The sequence below is a fragment of the Anabrus simplex genome, chromosome 1, assembly GCF_040414725.1.
Source record: "Anabrus simplex isolate iqAnaSimp1 chromosome 1, ASM4041472v1, whole genome shotgun sequence".
In the NCBI taxonomy this organism is placed as follows: domain Eukaryota; kingdom Metazoa; phylum Arthropoda; class Insecta; order Orthoptera; family Tettigoniidae; genus Anabrus; species Anabrus simplex.
In genome coordinates, this window is record NC_090265.1 from 186,202,129 (window position 1) to 186,215,722 (window position 13,594).

The window sequence follows — 13,594 nt, forward strand, 5'->3', positions numbered from 1 at the left end:
TCCCTCGCCTAAAGGAGCTAGATGGATTGTCACACTGTTGGAGTTTCTGCAGTCTCAGTATATCCCAATATGTTCCAGACATAACATGTAAGATCGAGTGAAGTGTATTTTCCTCTTAATAATTTACTTCTCAACATGATTTAATTAGGAACGATCAAAATCATGTTCTGTACCCACTCGACCCACTCTCCAGCGATTATAGCAAGCTTGAACCCACGAGTCTCGACGCAGGCGAGTCCCGTTCTCGTAGACGACCCACGCGAAACTTAAGTGTGGACGTAGAGTGTGGTTTTGTCTCGCAGGCATAATGGATTACATTCAAATAATATAAGAACTAGAGACGGATCGATACCGGATTTCAACGATACTCGATACTATTATGTGTATGTTTTTGTCTCGATATTCATTCCGGAAATGAAATATTAAGATAATAATTTCTAAATATAATATTATTTATTAAACAGGTATGTTTATGTTAACACTTCAATGTCTGTATAATTCCAAATTAAATAAAAATATATTGTGGTATGTAGTTCTAGTTAGTACTTACAAGAAAGGGTACCCAATTGTTGCTGCTGACTTTTGAACGAGACCAGTTTATTTATGTTTTAGAACATCAGAATTTGACGTGCTATGGACAGCTTGAAGTGGAAGGAAGGGGAGGAGAGTCATCATCATCATCTGTTTACCCTCCAGGGTCGGCTTTTCCCTCGGACACAGCGAGGGATCCCACCTCTACCGCCTCAAGGGCAGTGTCCTGGAGCTTCAGACACTTGGTCAGGGATACAACTGGGGAGAATGACCAGTACCTCGCCCAGGCGGCCTCACCTGCTATGCTGAACAGGGGCCTTGTGGAGGGATGGGAAGATTGGAAGGGATAGGCAAGGAAGAGGGAAGGAAGCGGCCGTGGCCTTAGGTACCATCCCGGCATTCGCCTGGAGGAGAAGTGGGAAACCACGGAAAACCACTTCCAGGATGGCTGAGGTGGGAATCGAACCCATCTCTACTCAGTTGATCTCCCGAGGCTGAGTGGACCCCGTTCCAGCCCTCATACCACTTTTCAAATTTCGTGGCAGAGCCGGGAATCGAACCCGGGCCTCCGGGGGTGGCAGCTAATCACGCTAACCACTACACCACAGAGGCGGAAGGGGAGGCGAGTATGGAGCGCAAAACGTACTGGAGATTGGTACAACCAGAGGACGCTTTCTTTTTTCCGTCCATTCAAAAGTATGGTACGGTTCATCACTGATACGATAGTGTTATCGTCCACAGTTGAAGTGTGGCAAAGAGAACAATTCCTTAACATTCAATCGTTTGTCAGACTCGTTGGCTGAATGGTCAGCCTACTGGCCTTCGGTTCAGAGAGTCCCGTGTTCGATTCCCGGCCGGGTCGGGGATTTGAACCTTCATTGGTTAATTCTAATGGCTCGGGGGCTGGATGTTTGTGATGTCCTCAACATCCCTGCAACTCACACACCACACATAACACTATCCTCCACCACAAAAACATGCAGTTACCTACATATGGCAGATGCCACCCACCCTCATCGGAGGGTCTGCCTTACAAGGGCTGCACTCGGCTAGAAATAGCCACACGAAATTATATATTATTCAATCGTTTGTGCATTTCCAATTTTTTTGCAAATAGATTCAAACAATTTATCCGATTTACTTTCTTCAAATTAGGTTACACCGATGAACATCCAGGATCATTTCAGACATCTTCCGAATACTGTTTTGAGAGTGGTTTGGAAGAAAAATGTTTCAGACATGACTGTATTCAGCTTGCATTCATTCGATGTGCTCACTGTGAAAGAGGCTTATGACTAGACCTTCGACCTTCGTGTCTATTGGACTTGAACTGCCATGGGTGTGTAATGAATTGTATTTTTCTGAATGCATTTGTTCGCTCATCAGCAATCTTGAGTCGCATTTAGACTAATCTGCACGAGGATTCCTGTCTTTATGCGTACTCATAGTCTATATTTGGCTGCTCGTAGTGTAACTTTTTTATGAATACTAATAAATAAAATCATGAATAAAAATATATAAATAAAATTACTCAAAAACTTAATAAAATTAATAAGCATAATTAACCGAAATGTCCGTAGTATGGGCGCCAGAGTTCACCAGAATGGATCCCTCGAATTTTGATAGAGCATGATAAACTTTATATCCCAGGGCGTGTACATAATGCTGCGTACTGGTACATCTGCTGCAGGCCTTACCTAACCTCCTGAAAACGACTAAATAGGTAGGAACTGCACCTAGGTTCATCAATAACACTGATTCTAAAATAGCTAACTATATTCTTAACAAAATCCGTGCATGAGCACCTCATCAACATACAACGTTATACATATAATACACACATAAAATATTGCTGGAAGACTCCATATTTACAACAACAACAATAATGAAAACCGTGGGAAAACGAAAGCGAGAACTAAGCTACCATTTGTAGATAGTCCGATGAACAATGTACATGTATGAAGATAAATACCCTTCACTGTCTCTATATCAATTCGACTTACCGATTCTCATAATCGGCAGTTATCACATCACACAGATACTGTACCTTGTAATACTGTGTTCACATATTTTAACACTTGTAAAGATATATACATTTTAGTGACACACGCTTGTCGATACTCAACATAATTTATGGAAAGTCTGAGATAGCTTTCACCAACATATAATGCTAGACCTCCACAAGTACAACAACACTTAATGCGTGCGCCCTCCACAATTTGTTGATCAGTCACTTTCCACGAACATAACAAGACTACGCTCCACGAACGTTTGAAGTCCAATCCATTGCAGCCGTGTCACTCGAATACCGTATATCCAGCACTACTTCCTTCTCGTACAGTGTGTCAGTTGTCCTTGTCCGTACCGAGTGGTCCTCTTATACCGTAGTGATTGGTTGTAGTTGTCTTCCTTCTCGTTCCTTTACAATCTTCCTGGTTGCCGCCGTAAGATCAACCTTTATAGCCATCAACATCCCCCTCCTCGCAGATGATAGGTCTGGATTGGTGCTTGCCAGCCAATCATGAGTGAACCTCTTGTCAAGACCATGCCCTGAACTTCTCCTTGCTCCGAAGAGATAAACAAACTCTGGGGTTTATTACATGAGTCAACGAACGTCCCTAATACAACAACAAGCTCATCTCATCAGGCTGGGATATATACATGACTCATGGAATATCCCGACACAAGTACATCACAACAAACACTGGGGTAGCCACATGACTCATCCAAATTACCAGAGTTGTTAAAGCAATGTTTTCCCACTCGTGCAAAACAAATTACTCATACCTACATATGTGGATATCTTCCAGCTTACAAATATAAATACCGAGCTCGATAGCTGCAGTCGCTTAAGTGCGGCTAGTATCCAGTATTCGGGAGATAGTGGGTTCGAACCCCACCGTCGGCAGCCCTGAAGATGGTTTTCCGTGGTTTCCCATTTTCACACCAGGCAAATGCTGGGGCTGTACCTTAATTAAGGCCACGGCCGCTTCCTTCCAACTCCTAGCCCTTTCCTGTCCCATCGTCGCCATAAGACCTGTCTGTGTCTGTGCGACGTAAAGCCAATAGCAAAACAAATATAAATGGCAAAATATACAAATGAAATACTGATAATAATAATGATAATAATAATAATAATAATAATAATAATAATAATAAATCGAATACTGACAATAATATCTCTAACTTCTACATATAATTCGGGGGTGTGATATATGTACTATCACAGTAGTTCCTGTGTTTCTTGCCCATAGCAGATACGAGTATAATTTACATGGTTTGCATATTTCAATATTGTCTATTCAACACACTATACAGGTTCAAGATCTGCGCGACAACAGTTGGGTACCCCTCCTTGTTAGTTACGCATCTTTCCACAAAGCAAATTATACAAAGGTTTTCGACGCTATTTAAAAAATCAAATGAGTGATAGAACAATAACATAATAGTGTTATACGTTTTTGTTAAAAAAATACAAGCATTCTCACTGTATCGGGGTCGATTCTACTTCTTTTTCTGACAATGATGAGTCCTGCTGTGCTAAGCTGTCTCTCAGAAAATACTGTTGCTGGTGGTGTACATAAATATTTTACAGCTAGATTTCGCAGTTTTGGAAACTGTGTATTTGTTTTCCAATAACAGTAACATTTGAAAGTGGAGAAAACAGATCTTCTTTCAGAGTTGTGATGATTTCACTTTCAGAAGTGTTAACTGACAATGAATTTGTGATTTCCTTGCATAATGATGCCGTACACGCACCACATACTAGGTAATTTTTTCTCGCTCCGAAGAATGAGACATCTAAAAGGAAAATTTAAAAGGCATCTCTATTTTGCTATTTTAAGCCTGTAAGTGCAATCTACTATTTCGCCAAAGGTTTGAATACACAGAATATTAAAATGGAGTTACAGACTTTACCTCTTCAGTTGTGGTGTAGATTCAGGCCCCCCCCCCAACTGATTATAACACATTGCAACAATTTGTTTGTAGCAGCAATAATAACACTGAAATTCGAAAAGCTCGTCCTTTTTTTTTTTTTTTTTTTGCTTTACGTCGCACCTACACAGATAGGTTTTATGGCGAAGATGGGATGGGAGAGGCCTAGGAAGTGGAAGGAAGCAGTCGTGGCCTTAATTAAGGTACAACCCAGCATTTGCCCGGTGTGAGAATGGGAAACCACGGAAAACCATCTTCAGGGCTGCCGACAGTGGGGCTCGAACCCACTATATCCCGATTACTGGATACTGGCCGCACTTAAGCGACTGCAGCTATCGAGCTCGGCGGTGCTCGTCCTTCTAAGCGGGGTCCAACAGTGTTCCGTTCAAACGTATTTCGTTGCCTTCATTGTCTTTATACAGCATATTATTTGCATCTAGCAATGACTCTTGTAATTAGCTACCACCCCAGGAGGCCCGAGTTCGATTCCTGGCTCTGTCACGAAATTTGAAAAGAGGTGCGTTGCTGGAACGGGGTCCACTTAGCATCGGGAGTTCAATTGAGTAGAGGAGAGTTCGATTCCCACCTCAGCCATCCGCAAAGTGGTTTTCAGTGGTTACCCACTTCTCTTCCAGGCAAATGCCGGAAGGGTATCAAACTTAAGGCCACGGCCACTTCTTTCCCTTTTCCTTGTCTCGGCATTTGCTGGAAAAAGAAGTGGGAAACCACGGAAAAATAGTTCGAGGATGGCTGAGGTGGGAATCGAACTCTGTTGACCTCTCGAGACGGAGTGGACTCCGTTCTAGTCCTCGTACCACGTTTCAAATTTCGTGGCAGAGCCGGGAAGCGAAACCGGGCCTCCGAGAATGGCACATAATCACACTAATCACTACACCACAATCATTCATTCCTTCTTCTTTCTTAATCCATTTACCTTCCAGGGTTGATTCTCCCCACGGACTCAGCGAGGGATCCAACCTCTACCGCCTCAAGGGCAGTGTCCTGCAGCGTGAGACTTTGGGTCTAGGGATACAACTGACGTGGATGACCAGTTCCTCGCCCTGGCGGCCTCACCTGCTATGATATAGAGGGGCCTTGTGAGGGGGTGGTATGGGAAGTTTGGAAGGGATAAGCAAAGAAGAGGGAAGGAAGCGGCCGTGGCCTTAACTTAGTTAACATACCGGCATTTGCCTGGAGGAGAAGTGGGAAACCACGGAAATCACTTCGAGGATGGCTGAGGTGGGATTAGAACTCAGTTGACCTCCGAGCCGAGTGGACCTCTTTCCAGTCCTCGTACGATTATTATTATTATTATTATTATTATTATTATTATTATTATTATTATTATTATTATTATTAGCAGTAATAGTAGTAGTAGTAGTATTGATACGGAACAAGGACTGAACTAGAGCAGAACTTAACACAACCAATTTGGAAATTTTATTTCTTTCCTTTTTTTAATTTTCAGTTTAAAATTTATAGTTAGAAAATCAGAATGAATAGCAAATTAATATGACAGGTTATGAATGAACTCGTCAGGTATAACAATATATAACTTGCAATTTAAGTCGACAGCTACATGACCCAAACCGCCCAGCCACTCGTTAGTCAGGATATAGACTTAAGGTGCAAGAGTTGATATAGCAGAAAATGGGTGTTTTCTCAAAACAATGTCCCTTCACACTTTACCCAGGTTTAGAACTGGCTATGTCTCTTAAAACATGGGCGTGTTTAAAAAGTTGCGGAGAAACTCCTTGTCAAGTTATACAGTTAAAAAAAAATAAAAATCAGACTTTTTATATATTGTATCAACGAAAATATCTCGTCATTTTCACTAAGTCTTCTAATCATCTAAAAAATTGAAATATTAAAAAAGTGCAGAGGTCAATCCTTGTCAGTACGGCTACAATATTTATAGATACAACCAATCAGCTTATTCAAATCTCTGTGTGTAGGCCAATGCTCTCACACATATCCTGAAGTCACCGGTTTCTTCCAGTTTTTGCAGCACTCTTTTCAGCCTTTTATCATACCTTATGTGCACCTTTTTCTTTCTGTTGCCAGGCTCTCCTATTTCGTTCCGCTTAATTAAGAAACTTGCGCGAACTGCTTCATCTTTCAGACATTTCATTAAGAAATAGATATTGGGGTCTTTTCTCCCAATGATATTGTTTAGCTTCCTGTGCCAGCCTTCAGCAACATTTGTTCGGTGTTGCTGCCCAAAAACATTCCACAGTTCCACAGGTACCTTTACATTATCGAGCATCTGAGTAACAAAATAGTCTAAAGATTGCGGTAATTTTATCTGACTGTGGAGCGTCTGACGCGTTTATCAGCCGGCCTTCATCAATGAAATCTGGTGGTATTAACGCCAATGCTGCACATATTTTGATTCTCTTTTTGTTGCTAGAGGCTTTACGTCGCACCGACACAGATAGGTCTTATAGCGACGATGGATAGGAAAGGCCTAGGAGTTGGAAGGAAGAGGCCGTCGCCTTAATTAAGATGCAGTCCCAGTCCAGCATTTGCCTGGTGTGAAAATGGTAAAACACGGAAAACCATCTTCAGGGTTGCCGACAGTGGGATTCGAACCCACTACCTCCCGGATGCAAGCTCACAGCCGTGCGCCCCTTACCGCATGGCCAACTCGCCCGGTACACATATTTTGCAAAACCGTTGAAATTCCATTTTTTCCTTGTACTATAGTGTCAGTCCGATCTCCTGGATCTTCCTCCAAAGGCACTGATTAAAATCAAAATTCCAGCCGGATAATGCTGCAGTCGGAAAGACGTTTCGTAAAGCGTTGATCACGGCGGTTTCAAAATCGGTTTTTATTGTCTCGGGTTTCCATCCACCAGACCAATTATTGATACCTGTAAAGAGGCGTTTGTATGTCTCCTCTGACTTATCAGGAAGCAAAGCCAAAAGTATGGTGTATATGTGTTTTGCAGCCAAATTCCCTCGACAGTTCCAAGGGTACAATATCTCATCTTCTGTTGTGCCGATGTACTGTACACATAATACTATACAGTATAGTTAAGTGAACTGTCTTGGACAGCTGTCAAACGTTCCGTCCATGAAAAAGTTCTTGTCGTTATTTAGTAAACTGCGAGCTTCTTCCACGCCAAATACCATCAGCCTGCGCTCCGTAATAGAAGAATCGTCCATTTTCAGGAAGCTACGGCCATCAGGGAAAGTTAATAGTTCGTTGGAAAATACTATTTCAGAGCTGTCACTTGGATTCTGATTGCTACCTAGTGCGATTCTCCTTTCTTTGCATAATGCCGATTTTACTTTTTCATATCGAGGAAACTCGGCAACAAATTCATATCCTCTATTTTGCAGTTCCTGGAAATAAAATACAAAAGTATATATTTTATTCGTATGTCAGTGCAGCACAACGTTTATAAAATACTTACACACTCGATTTGGAGGTCATTTATATATACTCTTCTTCTTCTTCCACCTTTTCCCACAGCTGTGGGGTCGCGGGTGCGAATTGTTTGGCATATGTGGATTTCGCCCTGTTTTACGGCCCGATGCCCTTCCTGACGCCAACCCTATATGGAGGGGTGTAATCACTACTGCGTGTTCTTGTGGTGGTTGGTAGTGTGGTGTGCTGGCTGAATATGAAGAGGAAAGTGTATGGATACATACAAACACCCAGTCCCAGAGCCAGAAGGATTAATCAAACGCGATTAAAATCTCTAACCCGGCTGGGAATCGAACCTGGCACACTCTGGACCGAAGGTCTCAACGCTGACCATTCAGCCAAGGAGTCGGAGCATTAATAAATATAATGATTAAGATATATAAATATATATATAAATATATATAAATAAATATATAACCTGAAACTCCTGCCGAAACGCCTGATGAACAGCAACTGATTCGTCCTCCCACCCACGCTTCCTGCATACCTCCATTCTTTTCCTTATTTCGGTATCTCCAACATTCGGAACACAAGTAGCTTCCTTCGATGACATGATGATCTCTAGTAGTTTTTAATGCTCCAGAACAGCGGAACTTCTCCTGTTTTTTTTAATTTTGCTATTGGCTTAACGTCGCACCGACACAAATATGTCTTATGGCGACGATGGGACAGGAAAGGGCTAGGACTGGGAAGGAAGCGGCCGTGGCCTTAATTAAGGTACAGCCCCAGCATTCACCTGGTGAGAAAATGGGAAACCACGGAAAACCATATTCAAGGCTGCTGACAGTGGGGTTCGAACCTACTATCTCCCGAATACTGGATACCGGTCGCACTTAAGCGACTGCAGCTATCGAGCTCGGTCTTCTCCTGTTGTACACAGAGCCACGAAATAAGTCCTTCCCTTTTCCTGTGTGCCCTCTATCGATATCCGTTTAACACCAAGGATGGTTGTCCCATTCGCGTCTTAATCATTTCCACTCCGTTATCGCTCATTTTATTTCGAAATGATTGCTAAGACAGACAAACGAAGAATGCTGTTTACAACATGAGAACACCTGCGTGGAATTAGTCTAAACATCCCCTTCACACTGAGAAGAGTTGGAATTTCCTAATTAACTGACTTCAACTCAGAGAATTTGTTATCAAAGTTATCTATCCGTACGCCTCCCACACATGGAAATTTCGTTGTACGCCTCAAACACTGTACGCCTCGAGCACGGAGCCGTTAAGCATAGCAGGCGAGGCAGTCTGAGCTAGGTACTGGTCCTCCTCCCCATTTTTATCCCCAGCCGAAAGTCTCAAGCTCAAGGACACTGCCCTTGAGGCGGTAGAGGTGGGATCCCTCGCTGAGTCGAAGGGAAAAACCAATCCTGGAGGGTAAACGGAAAGAAAAGAAGAAAGAAAGAAAGAAACAATAGGTTCGCCTCTGTGGTGTAGTGGTTAGCGTGATTAGCTGCCACCCCCGGAGGTCCGGGTTCGATTTCCGGTTCTGCCACGAAGTTTGAAAAGTGGTACGAGGGCTGGAACGGGGTTCGCTCAGCCTCGGGAGGTCAACTGAGTAGAGGTGGGTTCGATTCCCATTTTTTCCCGTTTTCCGTGGTTTCCCACTTCTCCTTCAGGCAAATGCCGGGATGGTACCTAACTTAAGGCCACGGCCGCTTCCTTTCCTCTTCCTTGCCTGTCCCATCCAATCTTCCCATCCCTCCACAAGGCCTCTGTTCAGCATAGCAGGTGAGACCGCCTGGGCGAGGTACTGGCCATTCTCACCAGTTGTATCCCCCGACCCAAAAGTCTGAAGCTCCAGGACATTGCTCTTGAGGCAGTAGAGGTGGGATCTTTCGCTGAGTCCGAGAGAAAAACTGATCCTGGAGGGTAAACAGGTTAAGAAGAAGAAGAAGAAGAAGAAGAAGAAGAAGAAGAAGAAGAAATAATAGGTTATTATTATTATTATTATTATTATTATTATTATTATTATTATGATTTAAAGGGGTGTAACACGTAGGTCATCAGCCCCAGAAATAATAAGGCTAATGGATACTGAACGCGTCTGCTTCTCGAACCGAAGGCATCGACACCCATCGTCTCACTACATTTACTTGGAATATGACAACAAACTTTCAACGATTACGTATTACATCTTTGCTTACTGAAGTACAATAATTAATGCAACCCATGTTGGCCGAAGTGATCAACTAAAAAATCATACCCCTGGTGGGACTCGAACCCACAATCCCCGGTTTAGGATACCGATGCCTTATCCATTAGGCCACAGGGGCATATAATACAGCAGAGAACTCATGGTAGATATACAATTCAGCATTTGCCTGGTATGAAAACTAGAAACCACGGAAAAATATCTTCTTGGCCGCCGACCGAGGGATTTGAACCCACTATCTTTCGAATGCAGGCTCACAGCTACGTGATCTTAACCGCACGACCAACTCGCTCGGTCTTGTGGAATGTGAATATACCATGTACTTATGAGAATATAGTACCTTAAACAAAGATGATTATTTTTCACTCCATGATGGTTAAATTAATTTAAGATAGGTAACACCTGTCAAATGTCCGCCTCCGTGGTGTAGTGGTTAGTGTGATTAGCTGCCACCCCCGGCTCCGCAACGAAATTTGAAAAATGGTACGAGGGCTGGAAACGGGGTCCACTCAGCCTCGGGAGGTCAACTGAATAGAGGAGGGGTGGGGGTGGGGGTTCGATTAACACCTCAGGCACCCTCGAAGTGGTTTTCCGTGGTTTCCCACTTCTCCTCCAGGCAAATGTCGGGATGGTACCTAAGTTAAGGCCACGGCCGTTTCCTTCCCTCTTCCTTGTCTATCCCTTCTGATTTTCCCATCCCTCGGCAAGGTCTTTGTTCAGCCTAGCAGGCGAGGTCACCTGGGCGAGGTACTGGTCCTCCTCCGCAGTTTTATTCCCCGAACCAAAGTCTCACGCTCCAGGACACTGCCCTTGAGGCGGTAGAGGTGGGATCGATCCCACCCTGGAGGGTAAACGGATTAAGAAAGAAAGATATATTCTTTTGTGAAAAATCCACAACCGTTTCCAGACATTCAACCGCGTCAGGAATGGAATGAATGAAGCCCTCATCTAGCGGTTAGGATAGGAATTGTGCCGGCTGTCGAAGCCTGTCGCACTCCTCTGGAGCAATGATATATGACTGACAGATGAAATGAAATGGTACTGGAGAGTTTTGCTGGAATGAAAGTTGACAGGGAAAACCGGACGACCCGGAGAAAAACCTGTCCCACCTGCGCTTTGTCCAGCACAAATCTCACATGGATTGACCTGGATTTGAACCACGGAACGCAGTGGTGAGAGGTCGGTGCGCTGCCGCCTGAGTCACGGAGGCATATTGAAATATATATATATATATTTGTAAAGATAAAAACAAGTCTTTTCTTTCTTAATCTGTTTACCCTCCAGGGTCGTTATTCCTCGGACTTAGTGATGAAGACTCAAGGGCAGTGTCCTGGAGCGTGAGACTTTGGGTCGGGGGATACAACTGGAAAGGATTACCAGTACCTCGTCAAGGTGGCCTGACCTGCTATGCTGAACATGGGCGTTGTGGAGGGATGGGAAGATTGGAAGGGATAGGCAAGGAAGAGGGAAGGAAGCGACCGTGGCCGTAAGTTAGCTACCATTCCGGTATTTGCCTGGCGGAGAAGTTGGAAGCCACGGAAAACTACTTCGAGGATGACCGAGGTGGGAATCGCACCCACCTCTACTCAGTTGACCTCCCGAGTTTGAGTGGACCCCGTTCCAGCCCTCGTACCACTTTTCAAATTTCGTGGCCGTGTCGAGAATCGAACCCGAGACTCCGGGGGTGGCAGCTAATCACTCTAACAAATACACCACAGCGGCGGACAAACAGCCAACTAACATTGGGAATTCAATAAAAAGTTCATGCAAATACACGTATTTTTTCATGAATTGTAATAGGATATGAAATAATATAACGAGTGTTGAAAAAAAAAAAAAAAACGATGACCGGTACTCGATCCAGCGATTACGGAACGTGAATGTTAACCACTCAATCACCGCTATTTTGTGGACAGTATCGCAACGCTCGGGTACGTATTCGACGCGAAAACTTCTCTTGGGATTTTCTCGAGAACGCCTAAATAGTACGCCTTACTACTTCCATATTATGTCGTCAGAATGGATACCAAAAGTGTACAAAGGTTGAAGATAATCCCAGATCCAAATGTCGTGGCCTCCCCTTATAAGAGTACTGAACCTGTATTCAACCTGTGTTTATCAAATTTGCATCTATATTTCCTTCACTTGTTGTGTTTTGTAGATAATGCAAAGCATATTAGACAATAGTTGTGGTATTAGTTTGATATTTCATCTCATTTTAAGATGGTACTTGTGTTTTTAGAATATTTAAAGGAATTTAAATACATTTTAAATACATTTCAAGAGAAATTTGTACCACAAATGCCAAATGCAAATTCTGCGGCCGCAGTTACGCAACGGGTGGTGGCGTTTCGTTTTTGTGGGATCATATCAAGAGGCATCACAAGGACGAAATGAGCAGGTCGGCTTCTCCAGCAGAAACAACATTGCTGTATCAGCACAGCAGTTATGTTGTAATAAACGGGCATTGAATAGACGGGTGAAATACCTTTACGTTGTCATACCAGAAACGTGTTTTAACGTGCCGCTAAAGTACGTTCACTTGGTACAACCGGGTGATGACATCACAACTACGAATCCGCTCCACAGCGTTCCGTCCCCACTACCACTGGGCACCCCGGTGGAACTCTAATAGGGCTTTCGGTTGCAGTCTGTAATTAATACAGTAGAGACAATACACGACACTTACGGATTTCGCCTTGCTAAAATGGGAGACAATTTGACGGTGGCGCTCCTAGTGACTTGACCTGAACAAATCGCGCTAAATTCAAATATCAATGGAAATGTATATACGGAAATGGATAAATAAATTACGTCTAGAAAGAAAGTGGTATTGAGATATTAACTTCGAAGTTGCTAAAGCAATTCTGGATAAATGAATGAAGAATTATTTAAAAGGTTATTATTCAAAGACTGAAATTAGACATATAAACAAGGTGTGAAATGGACTGCTGTGAAATGGCTTGATCTTTCATTTATGCATTACGTTTTTAGCTTTAGCATACCTGCCTGAAATCTTACGGTTGGATTTGTCTTTTTTCTTCATTTAAAAACAATGTATCATCACATTAAGACATTTGTCAATAAAAATATCGGCACATTCCTTACACATATGATGCAATGAATTAACATTTAATAGCTGGACAATTTTCCTCTTAACATGAAGCCTACTAACAGAAAGAAAATCTCTAAAATCCCGGCTTTAGTCTGAGAAGAGGGATAAAAGAAAGAAAAGTATGAAAATGTTGTCGATAGTGATGCTTTGAGGAATATTTACGTACAATTAGAGTAAAAATGTAACATACCCTTGGCTGTATAGTCGAGGATTTTTAAAGTCGCTGGCCTGGAAATGATCTGAACAGATCTTATAATTGTTATACAAGCGTAACGTCCCTTCTTTCTTGTACACTTTATCCAAATCGCTTCTGTGGCATTTCAAAACCCACAGATCACACCTACAACACCACATCGGTATTGAAGGTTAACTGCTGCACTATACAATAAAATATGCGTATTATATTTTAAGCCCGTTAAAACAT

The 13,594-nt window shown here is 42.9% G+C and overlaps 1 non-coding gene across 1 annotated transcript; it reads right to left on the reverse strand.

The window, feature by feature from the left end:
- Window positions 1-10,103: 10,103 nt before the first annotated feature.
- Window positions 10,104-10,176, reverse strand: TRNAR-CCU (transfer RNA arginine (anticodon CCU)). The gene has a single exon. It is a non-coding gene; the product is annotated as a tRNA-Arg (tRNA).
- Between the last annotated feature and the right edge of the window lie 3,418 nt (window positions 10,177-13,594).